This window comes from Ambystoma mexicanum, chromosome 10 (genome assembly GCF_040938575.1).
Source record: "Ambystoma mexicanum isolate Mex_15411 chromosome 10, UKY_AmexF1_1, whole genome shotgun sequence".
Lineage (NCBI taxonomy): Eukaryota > Metazoa > Chordata > Amphibia > Caudata > Ambystomatidae > Ambystoma > Ambystoma mexicanum.
Window position 1 is genome coordinate 53,198,569 of NC_090932.1, and position 17,708 is coordinate 53,216,276.

A 17,708-nucleotide genomic window follows, 5' to 3' on the forward strand; every position below is an offset into this window, starting at 1 on the left:
TAACGCCGGTGTTGTAATGAGGGCCCATGTCTGGCCGAGTGGAACCGTTTATCAATCTGTAATCCCGCACAAACTTGCAGGATGACAGCAGTGATAAAATGTGGACGATTATCAGACCAAATTACCCTCGGCAAGCCAAACCTAGGAAAGTATTCCTTCAGCATGGTCTTTGACGTCGACATTGCTGTGGCGTCTTTTAAAGGAAAAGCCTCAACCCATTTACTGAAAGCACAGATGACGACTAAAACATATTTGTAATTTTGACAATGTTCCATCTCAATAAAATCAAAATGGATCACCTCAAAAGGCATGGAGGGGGACCAAAACTGTCCTTTGGTGTAAGAGTTCCCTTCCCAATGTTATGTTGCAAGCATATCCTGCAACATTTGGACAAAACGTACAGCAATTTTCTGAATATTAGTATTATACCAGACAGGATCTACCTGTTGGCAAATCTTTTTGGCACATATGTGTGTTGGGTCATGGGCCATAGTGACCATAGTAGTGACATAGGCATTGGGTAGCATCCATCTTTGCTTTTCACTATCCACCCAACAACCCTCGTCATCTAGACCCGCTGGACCCTTAGCCCACTGTTTGATTTCTTCTGGAATAGCTTCAGTCTGAATTTCTTTTATACAGCAAATCCCTTCATCTATCATACAAGTATCAATGACCATTTTGTTGGCTCTAACAAATACATCTTTGAATGTACATCAGTGGCAGTCTGTTTGGCTATTCTGTCAGCAAAAGCGTTTCCTTTTTCTACTTCATCCTTCACTTCCTGATGTGCGGCACCCTTCATTATTGCTAACTGTGTAGGAAGCGCAAGTGCTGAAAGTAACCAAACTATTAAGGTACCATGCTGAATCTTTGTTCCATGTGATTTCAAGAAACCTCTCTGAGCCCATAGTCGACCAAAGTTGTGAAGTAGCCCAAACGCATATTGGCTATCTGTGTATATATTCACACTAAGCCCTTCAGAAATATCACAAGCTCTGATTAATGCAATAATTTCTGCGGCCTGCGCAGAATTATGTGGAATTCCTTTGATTTCCACAATAGTGATTAATGTGGTGATTGCATAAGCAGCAGTGGATGTACCATCCGGAAGTTCAAAGCAGGGGCCATCGCAAAACAGCTCCCCTTGTGGATTCTTTAACGGTGCATCAGATAAATCAATCCTGCCCTTAGTTTCTTGTTCTGTGATATAGAGGCAGTCATGTGACATCTTGTCACTCCAGTCTGTTTCTTCCAGAAGAGGCAATAGTTCCGCTAGATTTAATGAGCAACATCTCTTAATTTGGATATGCGGAGCAAATAGAATCAGCTCGTACCTTGTTAGCCAGCCGATGTGAGATGTTGCGTTTGCGTTCTGTTTAATAGAACATCTACGGAGTAGGGTACCATCATGGTTAAAGAATGACCTAAAACCATACCCTCACTTTGTTTCACAGATGCAGCAGCTACAGCTTTCAAACATCTCGGCTAATTGCATGCAACAGGGTCTAACATGGAGGAAAAATAGCCGCACAGTCTATTCTTGCCCCCATGTTGCGGTGTCAAAACAGCCAAAGCGCATCCATCACATTCATGCACATACAACACAAAGATCTTTTCGTAATTTGGTGTGCCCAAAACTGGTGCTGAACACAACGCAGCCTTGAGCAAATCAAAAGCATTCTGGCAATCCATATTCGACAGGAAAGGCAAAGAAATACCCTTCTTTGTCAGTGCCAACATCGGTTTTATCATCAATGAAACGTTCGGGATCCACTGTCTACAATATGAGGCCATGCCTATTAAAGCTCTGACCTCTTTCTGTGAATTTGGGACAGACATACCAGAGATGCTTTGTATCCATTCAGGTGTCAGTCTTCTTCCCTCCTTTGACAGGAAATAGCCTAAATAGGTGACCTACTGTTGACAATACTGAAACTTTTTCAATTAAGCCTTATGCCCATGTTCTGCTAAATGAACAAGCAGCAACACGTTTCCCTCTTTGCAAGCTACTTCAGAATCAGCAGCTAGAAGTAGATTGTCAATGTACTGCAACAACGTGCAAGTAGAGGGTAACTCAAGCGTATCAAGCTGTTCTTTCAACGCTCTACTATAGATGCTTGGACTCACAGTGTACCCTTGTGGCACACGAGTGAATGTGAACGAGCGTCCCCCCTAGGGTGAACGCGAACAAATATCTGCTTTCAACGTGTACAGGAATACTGAAAAAAGCGTTTTTCAAATCCACAACACTGAAATGTGTAGCCGAGGCTGGAATCATTGTCAATATGGTAGTCACATCAGGTACAATCGGAAACTGTGGAGCAACTTTTATTAATGGCGCTCAAGTCAATAATGAAACGAAAAGGAATCACATTATTCCCTTTCTTGTAAACTGGTAGAATCGGACTATTACACACGCTCCCTGCAATTTCCTCAATCACACCTATTTGTGCAAAATCAGAAACAATACTTTTCAAAGCCCGTTCACCGTCAACCGAAATCTTATACTGTGTAATACGCTGCAATTTAACACCTGTTTTCAGCACAATTTTCACTGGTTCAATTTGTGAAATTCCAAAGTCATTATCATTAACTGCCCATAGACATGTCAGAACCTTATTCAATTCAGTTGGCAAAGGCCTAGACAAAAACTGTGGGATGGAAGTTTGTTGAGGCGAAATCGTTAAGTACACTCCATCCGAACAGTAAATCAGCATTCAATTTCTTCAATAAATGTAATCCCAACAAATTTTTGCTGCAGTTTGTCGTCAACAGAAATGGACACGAATCAGTGAATGGTCCCTGTGAAATCGCTACCGGCCGAGACACCGGACCAACCACTGGCATACTAGAGACCTCTACAGAAATGTTGTTCTGCCCTGACAGTGGAATGCCTGGAACCTGTGAATGATCAATAGAACACTTTTGTGCTCCTGCATCTTTCAAGAATAGCTGCTCACAGGTCCCCACCTTCATTTCAACGTAGGGCCCTATCTGGGATATATGTGATCACTGCGCCACCTGCAACTGCGACGCCAAAAATGTCGACAGCAGTTACGGTGCAGCGCAGTGATCATATGGATCACTGTGCCCGCTTCCCCTGGCCTGCATTACCCCTCTCAACCCCCCACCCCACTTACCTTTAGGGCAGCACACTTCTGCGTGTGCTACCCGCACTCTGTGATCCCTGCGGTGTCAGCTCTTCCCACTAACGTGGGTTGGAGCTGACGCCGCAGGGTGTTTTTTTTTTTACATGTCCCCGCTTTCTGAAATGGTAAGCGGGGGACACCCATGCAACCCCTGACCCCCATTACTGCACCCAGGAAGAGCAAGGGACACCCCTGCAACCCCCGCTTGGCTTGGGCGCAGTAAATGTCACCCTCATTTGTGCGCCTCCAAAGTCGCAGTGACTGTGGGGACGCACAAATGAGGGTGACATTTTTGTATGATACCCCCAATCTGATAGACGGGAATACGTACCGGTTCCAGACTCTGCTTCGGGCTGTTCTAGCGGAAAAATATTTCATCAAAGGAGAGAGCTTCAGAAAAATAGACGGTCAAAGGATTAGCAAAAATGTTCCCACTGTTAACACTCTGTTGCTGATTATCTTGTGATGGTGCCTGTTGATTCTGCGCAAACTGACTTCTACCAGGACCCCCTATCCCAGGACTCCCTCCAGATGGTCTACCCATGGCACCATACGTGCTATCCGATCTCTACTGAAGGTTCGGGCATTGTGCTCACCAATGACCTTCCTGTCTACAATATGCACATTGGTTCATGTGTACAGGATCCAGTTGTGCACTACCCTGTGGTGTAAATTATCCTCTGAACTGTGTATTCCCACCTCTGTCTCCTCTAGCAATTTGCTGCAATAATATTCTAGTTTTCAAGTCGCGCTTCTTCTTTTCCGCCTTCTCCTTCTCTGTATTAACCCTATTTTCATAGTACTGAGCCATATGTAATACTTCAGATTGTGATTTCGCTTGCCAAGCGCTCTCAGAAGTCATAATCTGTGATTGGATTTCAGGCAACAATCCACGCACAAGCTTGTCTACGAACAACCTCTTTCCTGTCTCTGTACTTAAGTCTTGACCACTAAAATCTGAAAACACTTGTTCAAACTTATTAAAATACTCAGTTGCACCCTCTGACTTCAACTGTAGGCAAGCCGTAAGTTTATCCCATATGATTCTTTTTTCAGAAACCAGAGGTTTCAATTTAGTCACTATTGTGTCTGGCAACACTAGTGTCACCTGTGGCGGTTTCCCACCAGCATTCCTTTCCCCATCTATTTGTACTAAATCATCCCATGCATCACCTATCCCTGCCTGATCATCTTCAGTTCTAATCTGCTTACACAAATCAGCAGGAAGGATCCCGGGAAACAACAAATCTATATCACCCAGCGTGAAAAATGACAGATTCAATTCCTTTATAAAATCCTGTTGGATTCTTCCTAATATCTGGAATTGTATGTCTGATAGTATTCACTTCCTGCCTAGAAAACGGGACATGAACAAACTGTGAGACATAATGTGCTGCAATAGTAGTAGCAGGTGTTCCTGCTGCGGCATTAGCTGGAATTTCTACTTTCGGAACAAATGTCGGAGAAACATCCCTCATCAGCAATTGTAAAGTAGGCAAATCTGAGCGTCTATTAAGTAACAAGGCTAAATCAAGTGACAAAGTAGTCAAAGCAGTATCAAGCGAAGATGCTCAATTATAAATGATCATCAAATCTGCGTGACAACAAACCTTTCTCTTCATAAACTCATCTTGTAGATACTCTTCCATCAACTGTAACACTTTCCTTTGCATTGCCGGAGCATACTGACTAAACGTGTCATGCACTTCAATGGGAGAAATTGAAACATCCAAAATCCAAAATCCATCTAAGAGTGTTTCTTGTGCAAATGCACATTTCTTCACTCATTGGTTTCAAAGGAGGAAGAAATAATTTCTGTACATATGAAGCATCCCGTACATTACCTTCCATTTCATCTTTCCCCAACCGATCAAGCTCCCTCTTAAACTCAAATACCTTCTCTACATGAACATATACTTTCTCTGCAGTGTCCCTTGTGCAGGCTAGGATATTCAAATCCCTCAGCCCCTGTGGGACATTCATGTCGTGAAATCACTCCATATATCAGCTAAATGCGTTCCCATCCGTTCTATCAAAATAGCCTGTTCAGGAAAACCCCATTGATCAGAAATCGAAACTAAAACAGATGATTCATCGTCCTCTTCTAGGTACTTTTTAGCCCACATATACAATTCTCTTTTTCTGTCTTTGGACACTGTACCACGAGTCACTATTCTTGAATCAGCTCCCACTTCATCAACCACTACAGGTGGAGCAGAACCACATGGTAAAGAGTCAGTAGGTAGCGGAGGCAATACCGCTGACGGTGCAGACGAAATTATGGGGACAGCAACTGTAAGTAAGGGTGGAGGTGCAGGAGGAGGAACAACAGGAAGAGGAACAACAACGGGAGGAGGAACTACAACGGGAGGAGGGGCATAAGGAGGTGGTGCAGTGGAAACAGTTCTACGTTCATTCAACAATTTATTAATCAATTCATCTGATATATGAAAATCCTGAGACGGATATATCTTTTGCACATCAAGTTGGAAAGCCCTATCCATATCTCTAATAGATTCGGACTGTTTTTGCTGATCATGCAATAGTGTTTTCCCAGCTTTTGTCATGTGTCTACGTGCATGTTTTTCTTTACTCCTGAGTTGTTGCATAGCTTCCTTTCTCTATTCTTTAACTGCATCAAATGCTACAGGCCTAGTCTTTTTCCTCAAAAATACAGATTCTAAATGCTCTAGGCGGGCAATTTCAAAACTACCATAAACTGGCCACTGAAGTTCGGGAACATGCCTCGTCTGTCTGTGCCAAATATCATTGAATACAATAACTCCAAGGCCGTACTTACAATACATTAAATAAGCCGGCGCAGGTTGGTCTTGTTCCAAAGATTGTCTTTCTCTATGGATTAATACCCTGAAACAGGATGACAATTTCCCAGGCATATCAGATCACTGGTGTTACCTGGCGTCATTTGTATTTGCAAACACAAATCTGCAAACAATATCAGAATTCTTAGGAATTGGGGCACGACTCACCTGATTTCCAATTACTAAGGGTCCGATCCGATTTCAAAGGATCGTCGTGGCTGGCGATTTCGATAAACAGGCCTCGATATGGGGACCCTCATCAAGATGTCCTCCTAAACGCTGCTCACCATCCAGGAATTGGGTCGTGCAGAAGTGCGGAGGAATCGTGTCTCGCTTTGCAGGGGCCCCCTTCACTCTGCGATCCCAGTCCAGTAGCCTCGTCTTCATCTAGCGATGTGACATCAAAATTGAGGGTCCCAATTCAGGCACCATCTGAAAGATTAAAGAAATATCAAGGCTTAATAGCACCAAAAGGAAATATGCCAGTCATGATTTCAGAAGTACATGTACAGTTTATTTGGCAGATAGATATCTGGCTCTCAACGCCTCGCAGTTTGTACCAGTAGACACTGTGAGGGGGGAGAGTGCTGGACATTACAAAGAAACAGGTTTTTATACTTTCCTCCACAATCCCGGTTACATCGTCCAGCCCCTCTCCATGTCATTCATTAATTTTATGGTTCATAGCCAGATCAAATAACAAATACAGATTCAAATAACTATACATTGTTCAATGTTTTCCACAAACACTAGACATGTTTTTCTATACATAAAACAAAACATAAAATGGTAACAATCTTTGCCTTACTCGGTCATGTTGGTTTTTCATTTTTTCTCGTGTTCAAGGGTAGTCCAGTTTCAAGGAAGGATCACAAAGATTCCTGCAAAGGTACACTGTTTTCGTTATTTAACATTCTGTTCACTGTTTCAACAAGGATGACGCTATTGATACAGACAACATCTAAATTACTGTTCAGTTCAACTCTAGTTTAGCTCCAGGATTTCTTAGTTCAGGACAAACAATCCACTTTCAGCAGCCTCAACATGTTTATCTTCGTTGACACAGCACAAAGTTCACTTTGCTCTGCTGTAGCCGAAAACACAAAGTTTAACATGAGACAGAAACAGGAGTTAATCAAAATGGCGTATGATTTTAAAATGGCAGCGTAGTCAGCCTTATTCAGGTTCATTCAAATGTGATTTTCAGTGTGATGCGAATGTGCTTAGGCCAATGTTCGTTATCAAGCAGTATTTTATGAAATAAACTTTAACAATGGGCAGTGGCCAGATTGTCCGGGTCATGGTCTAAGGTCATGCCCGGACAATCTGGCTACTGACTTGACTGCGAGGAATGAAAAATGGTGTTAAAGTGGCCATGTCCAACTGGGACCAGCTATGTGATAAAGTTATTCGAAAGTAGGATAAGTTTGAAAGGGAAAAAACATTTCTTGTGGTAATATGGTGATAGAGTTCTGACTTTGCCTTCTGCAGGCTGCCATGGAAAGGGAAGAGGGGCTCTGTACTGAGCCCCGCCTTATTTTTCCACCGTGGCCATATTGGAAAAGGATTTTCCTTCCTACAGCGGTACGCTGCAGGCATCTCGCTGTAGGAAGACAAATCTATTTCTTAGCACCCCGGGTTCCCACTTTGGGAACCGTGCTTACTAATGGCCTTTATCACCCATTGCAGGGGCTGCAATGGAGGATAATGGACCGGAGCCCTCATTATTTATTTATTTCTAACACGTCGAAGCCTGTGGGCATCAGCGCACACACAGACATACCTCACTTTATTTTTTGATAAGTGTCATAATGTAGGTTAAAGAAATAGTGATATACCTTTGGTGACTGAGGTATAGCCTGTAGCCATGCATAGTGGCCAGATTGTCCAGGTCATGGTACAAGGTCATGACCCGGACAATCTGACTACTGGCCTTGACCGGGAGGGATGAAGAATGGTGTTAAAGTGGCCATATCCACCTGGGACTGGCTACGTGATAAAGTTATTTGAAGGTTGGATAGGTTTGAAAGAGAAAAAAATGTGTTAGTGGTAACATGGTAATAGATTTCTGACTTTGCCTCCTGTAGACTGCCATGGAAAGGGAAGAGGTGCTCTGTGCTGAGTCCCACCTTCTCTTTCCATGGTGGCCATCTTGGAAAAGGATTCGCCTTCCTACAGTGGGATGCCACAGGTTTCCCACTATAGGAAGGAAAATCTATTTTTTAGCACCCCGAGTTCTCGCTTTGGGAGCCAGGGGTGCTAATAGACTTTATTCACAATTGCATAGGCTGCAATGGAGGATAATGATCCAGAGTCCTCATTATTTATTTATTTATTTATTTATAACACGCCGAAGCCCGCAGGCATCAAGGCGCACACAGACACACTTCGCTTGGGCCGATAACTTGGGCTGCCGGGCTGTTATCCCCCTTTCCAGTCCCTGGAACGGTGATGAACGCCACATTATTCTGCTTAGCATAACACAAAATGCTAATGGAAATGTTGGAAAAACCTATGTCTATGTATGGTCACGTGGCACCGTTCGAAAGGTCCACAGTGACGTCAGACTTTAGCGGACGTCGAAGGGAGCAAAAACAGTATAGAATTGTTACTAATTATGCTTGAAGGTGGGAAATGGCAGAGTTTTAAGGTGAAATGTTGTAAATTGGACACAAACGTTGCTATATTGGGGTAAGTATGATATTAGTAAGTTGTAGGAAAATAGCATGAACTGGTAAAAACCCATGGAATTCTCTGAAAAAAAACGTTGTAAAAGAGACGTTATGGTTAAGTTTCAGAAATAAAAACCTATACAATTCAATGAAAAAACTTTGTTAAAGGGACTTTATGGTTAAGTTGCACTAATAAAAAACCTATGAAATTCAAAGGAGAAACATTGCTACAGGGATGTTATGGTTACAGTTAAAACAGAAAAAACCTCAGATATTCGTCAGTTACGGTAAGCTAAGCAACCATAACTCGTGCCACCGCCGTGCACTGCTAAGACTAACACCCAGGACATCAAAGATGACATCACAAATGCACGCAAATCTGTGTTTGACGAATGGGTATATGTGGGCAGAATGGCTCGCAAATCCCCGTTTTACACGCAAATAGTTCCATGAATCAGGGCCTCTGTCTTTTTAGAGACTCGCAATTGCAGCTGGTAAATTCAGAGAGAATAAACACTTTGCCCGAATCACGCAATTTGGTATAGTGATAAAGCCAGAATTTTGAGCCCAGACTCCATCTTACTTTAGGCGTTTTGATACATATCTTCCCAGCTCTGGCTGGTACAAATATTTGTGAATGGCTGGGTTTCAAGATCAAAAATGATACTCTTTTTTTTTTTTTTAGAGGGATGTCTTAAAATGTACAATAACCACATAGTAAAGCAACTTGACAATACATAAATTATTATAGAAGCATCTTGAACAAAAAGAGTATATGGCTGTAGATGTATAGAAAACTACACATTGCAGTATGTAAATGAACATGCACCTAAAAAATCACCTCTGTGTTATACAACTGTACTTTCAGGCTTTGAGACACAGCTCTTCCAGTCTGAAATCAGAAGGTAATCTCTGAGTCCTGGGAAGGGTTGAAGACTTATCCGGCACCCCGGAAGTAACGGCATCACCTGCTCTAAGCTTCTACATGGGGGCCATTGCTCCAGGGATAAATCAGCACTCCCACTGCAGGGGCCTGTAGCAGAGCGAGCCATGATGCCTGGGCTTTGTTTTTTGTGTGTTCTTTTCAGCCTCAGTGACTCTCTGTCTGCCTTTGCTTCTAGAATCTGCCATGCAAGGAGCCAGTTTTCTAGGTTCCCCAGGTATTTCCTTTAATATTGCGGGATTGGTGGCAATCAGTTGCTTTTACTTTTTTTTTTACAAATTGCTCAAATTTGCTCAAAACCTGGCTGTTCGATTATACATGTCTGTAACTATACTTATGCTAGGTCCACTGAATGTGTGTTACCAATACCAACACTGACTGCTTACCGCAACCTTATCAATTGTTTGTAAATGATTACTGTAACAGCGCCACAATGCCCTTGGGATGTTGTGAGCTTTATAAATGAATAAATAAAATAAAAATAAAGTAAAAATCTGATATGCTGTATGATGTATGTATTAATATCTACATCTCACTCCCTAATATTTGAAATTCTTACTAAAAACCTTCACCTTTACTTAAAACTCTAAAAGATGTGTAGTTGCTGAATATTATAAGTAGTGTGCCCTTCTAAATTCCTAAAAAGCAGGGCTTTAAGTGAGCCAGCACTAACCAGGGTTCAGCCCCAGTAGGGTGCAGAAAGAGCCCTCCTGCCACGGATACCCCATCTGATTTTTCTCTATGATAAGACAATAGAATGGACCGATGATGCGTGACAATACCTCTCTTCAACATTAGGTGTCACTATCAGCCATGTTCAAAAATCACATCTTCAGTTTCAGACATGTTGAGTTAGTGTATTTGTTTTGTAACACTATGAAGTGGAAATTTAAAATAGGGAATACATGGTTTGATTTTTGGAACATATGATATATTGGTATTTTGTCCTTAGAATGATTTATTAATATTAAAACATACAAATCAAAGAGTTCCATTAAACGAACTGAAGAATTGGAGCAGATATTGACCTATTTTAATTGTATTTAATGTTTGTAGTGTAATCCATTGTAATGCTGCTTCTAAGGCAACATCTGCCCGGCATCCATTTTTAAGGACTGCGCAGATGAACAGATCCCTTCATCACAAACTCCATGAATGTCTAATTTTCCTCTGGCCAAATTCCAGATAACCTCAAAGAAGCTTGGGTTATCCATCTGATCCAAAAACCGTCACTTGATTCCGCAGTCCCCTTGATCTGTCACACTTCGCCTCGAATCTCACCTGCTTATCCTTTGAAGTCTTGGTCAGAGGTTTTTCTTTCTTACGGATGACTCAGGATTTGTACAAACACGGGCGAGTGTCCTCTGTCGCCAGTGTGCGGGTAGGTATCCGTCTCGTAGATACGCAGGCGTACAGAATTCCAGGGAGGATCAGGTAAGGAGTCCCGGAAGGAAGGAAACCAGGAGGGATCTGGAACTCGCACCGATAACAGGTAGAGTATGAGTGCACAATGACCCGGGAAGGGACCGCAAGGAGGAGGTGGAAGACTGGTTTCACAAGCGGGAAGAGCGGTTGGAGCCAATATTTGCCTGGAAGGAGTAATAAGCGCTAACAAGGGAGATAGCACGGGGAAGAGGAAAAGTTTGACGCACACTTGCCGGAAGTTCGGAAAGGTAGCGTTGAGACACGCAGAGCCATGGGGGCGCGTCTATTTTCTAGGAAATGGCAAGTCTGTTGAAACACTAGAGCGGTACCTTTGCACTAGCGTCAGCCATGTTGGAAATATGCTTGAAAGGATGTTACGGTGTGTTATGGACCATGTAGTCCAGAAAGGGCTGAAACGGCAAAACATGACACTATCAGCCCATCACCACTGTCTCTTTCCTTTTATAAATTCTGGTCAGAGTCACATATTTACAGCTTCAACAATTCCTGGAAACCCACCACATCCTGGGTGCACGATAGTCAGGCTTCAGACTTGGCCACGGCACTGAATCTGCCCTGCTTGATCTCAGAAAACAGCTGGATCAGATCAGAGACATGGGAAAATCTGCCCTCCTCCTTGATCTGTAAGCTGCTTTTGGCCTGGTCGATCACCAGATCCTCTGCCAACACCTCACCGCAGCAGCATGATTCTCGCCTCAAGCAAACACATAGGTATCCTCCTTCCTCGAGGGCAGGCCCATGAGGGTGTTCGTCGAGAACCACAGTGCCCCACCTGCCCCCATTCACTGCAGAGTCCCGCAAGGATCTTGCGTGTCACCAACCCTTTACAGTATATTCACCAGACCCTCTTTGATCTACTTGACTCCATTGGCATATCCTCCACAAACTATGCCCATGACACACAGGTCTTCCTACCTCTGTCTGGCAACTTCTCAGAAGACACCCGCTCACTAAACGACGACCAAAAGACAGAGCTCCTCCTGCTAGTGTCACCGCCGATAATCAAGAACCTGAATCTCTAATACACAACCTTCTGCATTGATGTCATCCAAATTCCTGCCCCCCATCAGTGAAAGCCCATGGCGCGTACCTTGATACCACACTCTCGCTCACACACCAAGTGAATGCTATTGCCTCTGCATCAGCACACACAAGTAAACTGATTAATGCCGCCAGGTCCTTCCTCTCTCAGGACAGCTGTCTCACTATTGCTCATGCAATCATAGCATCGAGGCTGGATTACTGTAATGCCTTATTCGCTGCCACTTCTTGCCGGAACATTGGAAAGCTACAGGTGATCCAGAACAATGCAGTTCAAGCGGCGCTTAATATCCCAAGACGCGAACATATTTCTGCCGCCAGGAAAAGTGTCCACTAGCTCCCAATCAGAGAGCGCATTATCTTCAAGTCACTTTCCAACATGCACAGATGTCTATCCAAGTCTGCCCCCCACTACCTGACCCATAAAATCGTCAGAGATCAGACCCCACAGAGCAGCCCACAGCAACAAACTACTTCAACCGAAATTCAAACGAGCTAAAGCTGGGGGCGCCAGTTTTCCACCCTTTGCAGCTAAACAGTGAAACTCGCTCCTCCCTTTGCGGAGAGCAGAGAAATCTCACTGGGCCTTCACGAGATGGAGATCACTAAAAAGCTGGCTCTCTGCATAACTACATATGGTGGGATGCATAAGCTTTGCCATGAACTCTTCTCCCGCTGATCACTTTTTGTATGCGTGACCGGATATGTAATAGCGCCTTGATACCCCCAGCCTTAGAGCGCTTTAAAAGCGAAATAAATAAACGAATTACATTGTACTGTACATGCTTTAAAATCAATTTAGCCTCGTATTTTGCTAGGTACAACAATGCAACCACGTCTGTTAGGCCGCTCCTTTAGTTCCAGTGGCCACGGGTCTTTTACAGGTCCTTAGCTGCTTGCCATTCTTAGGATGTGCAATAGCCATCCTTCTGTGACTTGTACTCTGATCGCAGCTAAAGCACTGCTAGCAGGAGGCACCTGGGAACCTTGCATTCCTGCATCACATCCAACGTGCATGGCTGGAACACACCACGCTACATATTATAATCCTCCTCCTTATCGCAGTGGCATGAGCAGTGCTCCGTTGCTTAGGTTGGCGCTATATAAAACCCCAATGTATGCGAGCCCTCCGGTTAGTAACCTATAATCTCCTTAACTCATACGACTGCAGCTTACATGTTGTCCTTTTCCTTCCTCGTCATTTCAAAAATGTCCTCTGGGGGCTGCGATTGCTTTCCGAGGGAGCCTGATTTTTAAAATCTACCTACAGCACCTCCTCAATGCCTCAATGCCCCAAGTCAAGTGCTGTGTGAGCTCATGCCATTGTTTAACCCAACATAAGATGATACATTTTGCAGGAATGCGAGGGGGTCTATTACACTCAAGGCAGCTCAGCAGGTTGTGTAAACCAGGTTATATGTGTGTCTCCTCCACATATTCGTTCTGGGTTTCTCTAAAGTAATGCTCTGGAAATCCAACCTGCTTCCCATTGGACTCAATTGCTTTTGTTGTTGTCAGGGCATTGAAATCACCAAGCAAGAATAATCTTCATTGTTTCAGAGCTGAAGTATTGCCCTGGGTGCCACAGAATAAATGGCAAAAGAAAAAGGCAAAAAGCATTTATGAAAAGTGAAACAAAGCACCCATCATATTTGCATTTCGGGCGTGGTAGGATTGGTGCTTTTTTGAAACACAAAAAAACACATTTGAATAATATAAGCCAGCCTTCATCTTATAATACTTGTCCCTTTACTAGGGATGGGGGACATATTAACCCGCAAAGTGAAAAGTGTGGAATAGGCACTGGAATCCGCTTCTGCCTGTTCCGCAAAATCGGTGTTATGGTTCCACCGCCACTGAAATTACACCCGGTTTTGTGCAGCTTCGAGAAGGGCGTGGTAAGAGCAAAAGCACTTTTGAGCGAAATTTGCAGGTGGCATTTACACTTTTTCCAAATGGGATTGGAAAAGTGAAAAGTGTTTTACTCTTTGCATTTCCACCCCATTTTTGAAAATGCCCAAAATTGCACATCCCTGTTTAGGAAATTACCAGTATTGCAGGGGGGGGGGACTTTTTGCACGTAAGTGCTAATGGCCACGCTCCCCTCTAGTGCAATTGAGGAGCTCTGTAAAATGCCCCTCTATGTTTTTTGCCCAAGGGCAATTTTTGTCTTAACGATGCAAAGTTTCTGTAATATGGCCTGTTAAGTCTAATTATATTTTGATATCTGTTGCTCATGATGTGAACAGGTTTTTAGTTGCAATGTTTGGGTTTGTATTACTGCCAGTGAGAGATGCTGACATCATACTTCTTCCCTACGAGGGTCATTGAGGATATCAGTTTATTTGCTAAGTCAATTATTGCCTTTTTTTTCAAGACAGGGATTTGGACCACTGTTAAAAAAAAATACTGGCTGATAGAGAGATTTCAGACTGTGTCCTGGCCTGGCGAGGTAAGGGCCCACAATTTCACTCTCTGTGTTCCCTCCTCCACTTAGGCCTGATTCTCTTTCTTTCTTTCTTGCGGGTTTTCCTGCCTTGTTTCTCTCATTTTCCATGCCTTTTTTCATGCATATCTCTCGCTCTCTCATGCTTTTTTCCCCCTCTCTCGCCCTCTGTGCCCCTTCCTCCACTGAGGCCTCTGTCCTGCTTCCTTGTAATTTTCTTGCCTTTTTTCTCGACTTTCCCATGCCTTTCTTTGCATTTTTGTTGCTCTCTTGCATTCTTTTGTCCTGCTCTCGTCCTCTGTGCCCATTCCCCTTTGTCCCCTGAGCCCCCTTTTGGTTTAAATTGTCCTTGTTTGACTGTCTTTGTCCACCTTTTAGCTGCGCTTCTTACATTTGCCCCCCCCACTCTCCATTGGTTACAGTCCTCCTCATCAGTGCAGCTAAGGGCGCCGAGGCAAAGTGCAGCTCCAGCAGTAGCAGCTCCAGACTGTGTTTGCCTGTCTATGCTGGTGGAGCATATTATGCATCCGTGAACCAGCAGTGACGGACAAGGTAAGATAGGTTTGGACAGGGGGAACAGCCATTACTGCTCCCTATTCAATATTCCCACCTCTCTTATTACTCCTATTACCAAAATGGTTTATTCTGCTGCACGTCACCCACAATCGTATGTTGTCCATATCTGGCACTTAGGCCCTGCGCAGGTAACTCGCATCTAGGTGTTTCTGTTATTCTGCTGTATGTTGCAACCTAGGCCTTTCTCCTTCTATGCAGGACACTTGCATCTCAGTGTTTTTGCTTTTTGGCTGTATTTTGAAACCTAGGTCTTTCTCCGTCTATGCAAGAAACTCACATCTAGGTGTTTGTTTTTCTGCTGTATGCTGATACCTAGGCCTTTATCCCTCTATGCAGGAAAATCGCACCTAGGTGTTTCCGTTTTTCTGCTGTATGTTGAAACCTAGGTCTCCCTCTGTCTATGCAGGAAACTCACATCTAGGTGTTTGTTTTTTGCTGTATGTTGAAACCTAGGTCTCTCTCTGTCTATGCAGGAAACTCACATCTAGGTGTTTCTGTTTTTCTGCTGTATGTTGAAACCTTGGCCTTTCTCCCTCTATGCAGGAAACTCCCATCTAGGTGTTTGTTTTTCTGCTGTATGTTGAAACCTTGGCCTTTCTCCCTCTATGCAGGAAACTCCCATCTAGGTGTTTGTTTTTCTGCTGTATGTTGAAACCTTGGCCTTTCTCCCTCTGTGCAGGAAACTCCCATCTAGGTGTTTGTTTTTTCTGCTGTATGTTGAAACCTAGGTCTTTCTCCCTCTATGCAGGAAGCTCGCATCTAGGTATTTCTGTTTTTCTGCTGTATGCTCAAACATAGGCCCTTTTCCCTTTATCCTGGACACTTGAAGCTAGATGATTGTATTGCTTTTGTGTTGATGTTGGCATCATTCTTCTGGCTCCCCCCTCTCAGACCTTAATTGACTTCCCTTGGCCTCCCTCTCCCTTTCCTCATGCTCTTCTCTTCTCTCCCATACCACCAGATAAGGTCTCTAGACTGTTCCGCCCTATGAAAGTGTCATCTTGAAAGGTGCTCCCCTGCTCCTTCTGATCTTTCAGGGACAATGTTGCCTCCCTTGCTCAAGCCTTGGCTGATACGGCAATCTCTCTGTGCCACAGGCTCTTTCCCGCTTCTCCTCATGCACTCCCTTGTGCACCCTCGCCTAGGTGCAAGTGAACCTGTGCACTTGCATTTATGTACCCTCTCATCCCTCCCTCCTGGCATTACCCTTTTCCTCTCATCCTGCACTTCTCCTCTCCCCTCTTCCCCTCCTTTCTGTCACTGCACTTGCACGCTCCGAATTGTCTTAAGACCTATTAGGAATGTTACTGTTTGTCTTCTTCCCTTTAATCCGATCCTACACTTCCCCTCCTCCCCTCTACGCCTCTCCTCTCTTTTCTGTTACTGCACTTGCACGCTCCGAATTGCCTCACGACCTAGTAGGAAGGCTACTGTGTGTCTTCTTCCCTGTTCTCCCATCCTTCATCGCGCCTCCAGCCCCCTCCCCTGCATTCCTGTTATGGTGCTTGCACGATCCGAATGTCTCAAGACCTAGTAGGAACGTTACTGTTTTTGTGTTCTCCCCTGTGCCTCCCCTGCCCTGTCTTGATGCGCCTTGAAACACCATTTTGCTTTATAGCCGCATTATAAATACCCAATAAATAAATGAAATAAATGTTCTGCAGTTATATTGAAAGTATGTTATTTCCCACGGTTAATAGAGACAGACAATGTTTATGTCTACGAGAAAGTTCATTCAAAGGTAGATACAGTCATTTTGCAGAGGATCAAACACTTTGTTAAACTGGAAAAGCCAGGACTCGAAATTAAGTTCCTCAGTAAACAACTTAACCAATAGACCACATCTCTAGCCTATCCCGACAGAATATGAAATTAACTAACCACGTGCTTGAGCACATTTTATAATGATTTGATGATAATGTCTGGAAAATGGTGAGAGTGCCTGGGCACAAGAGGAGAAGGCCTGATAATGTCTACCAATTCCCATATACTAGACAGGCTTTATCAGAGCCTGCTTGTTCATTTAACTTATAGCCAGTGTCAAGGTTATTATACATCCCAAGTGAAGATAACCAGAGCTTCCTCCGCATCGAAGAGTCATTTACCTGCTCACATTCTCTCCATTTGCTCTGTTTCAAGTCACAAATTGTTTGAAACATCTCCAGGAGATTCTGCTAATTAACAGGCAAGTCATTTAGAACACTGCACCATTGAAGTCTATGCAAAAAGGACGAGCATGCTCGTCCTTGGCACTTAAGGGGTTAACAGCACAAATGTTGCCATCCCAAGAGCTGTGACGTTGGCCAACAGCAAGGCCGGCAGGATTCCAGAAGCCCATTTCCCAATGGGCAACTGTCCAATCACACTCACAATACCAAGTGCAACTTTATTCCATGACCCATCTGGCAGGGATAAGAGGTCAGGTGGGGCTACATGTCTGTGCAGTATCCTGCCACGACTGCAACCTGAGTCACACTAATGCCAGATGCGCAAAACCTTTTGGGGTGCAGGACATGAGGTGCACTAGCACGTCTCATCACTTGCACCCAAAAAAACGAACATGCAGTGTTTCTGCACATTTAAAAGCACGGACGGAATTCACAAATGGGG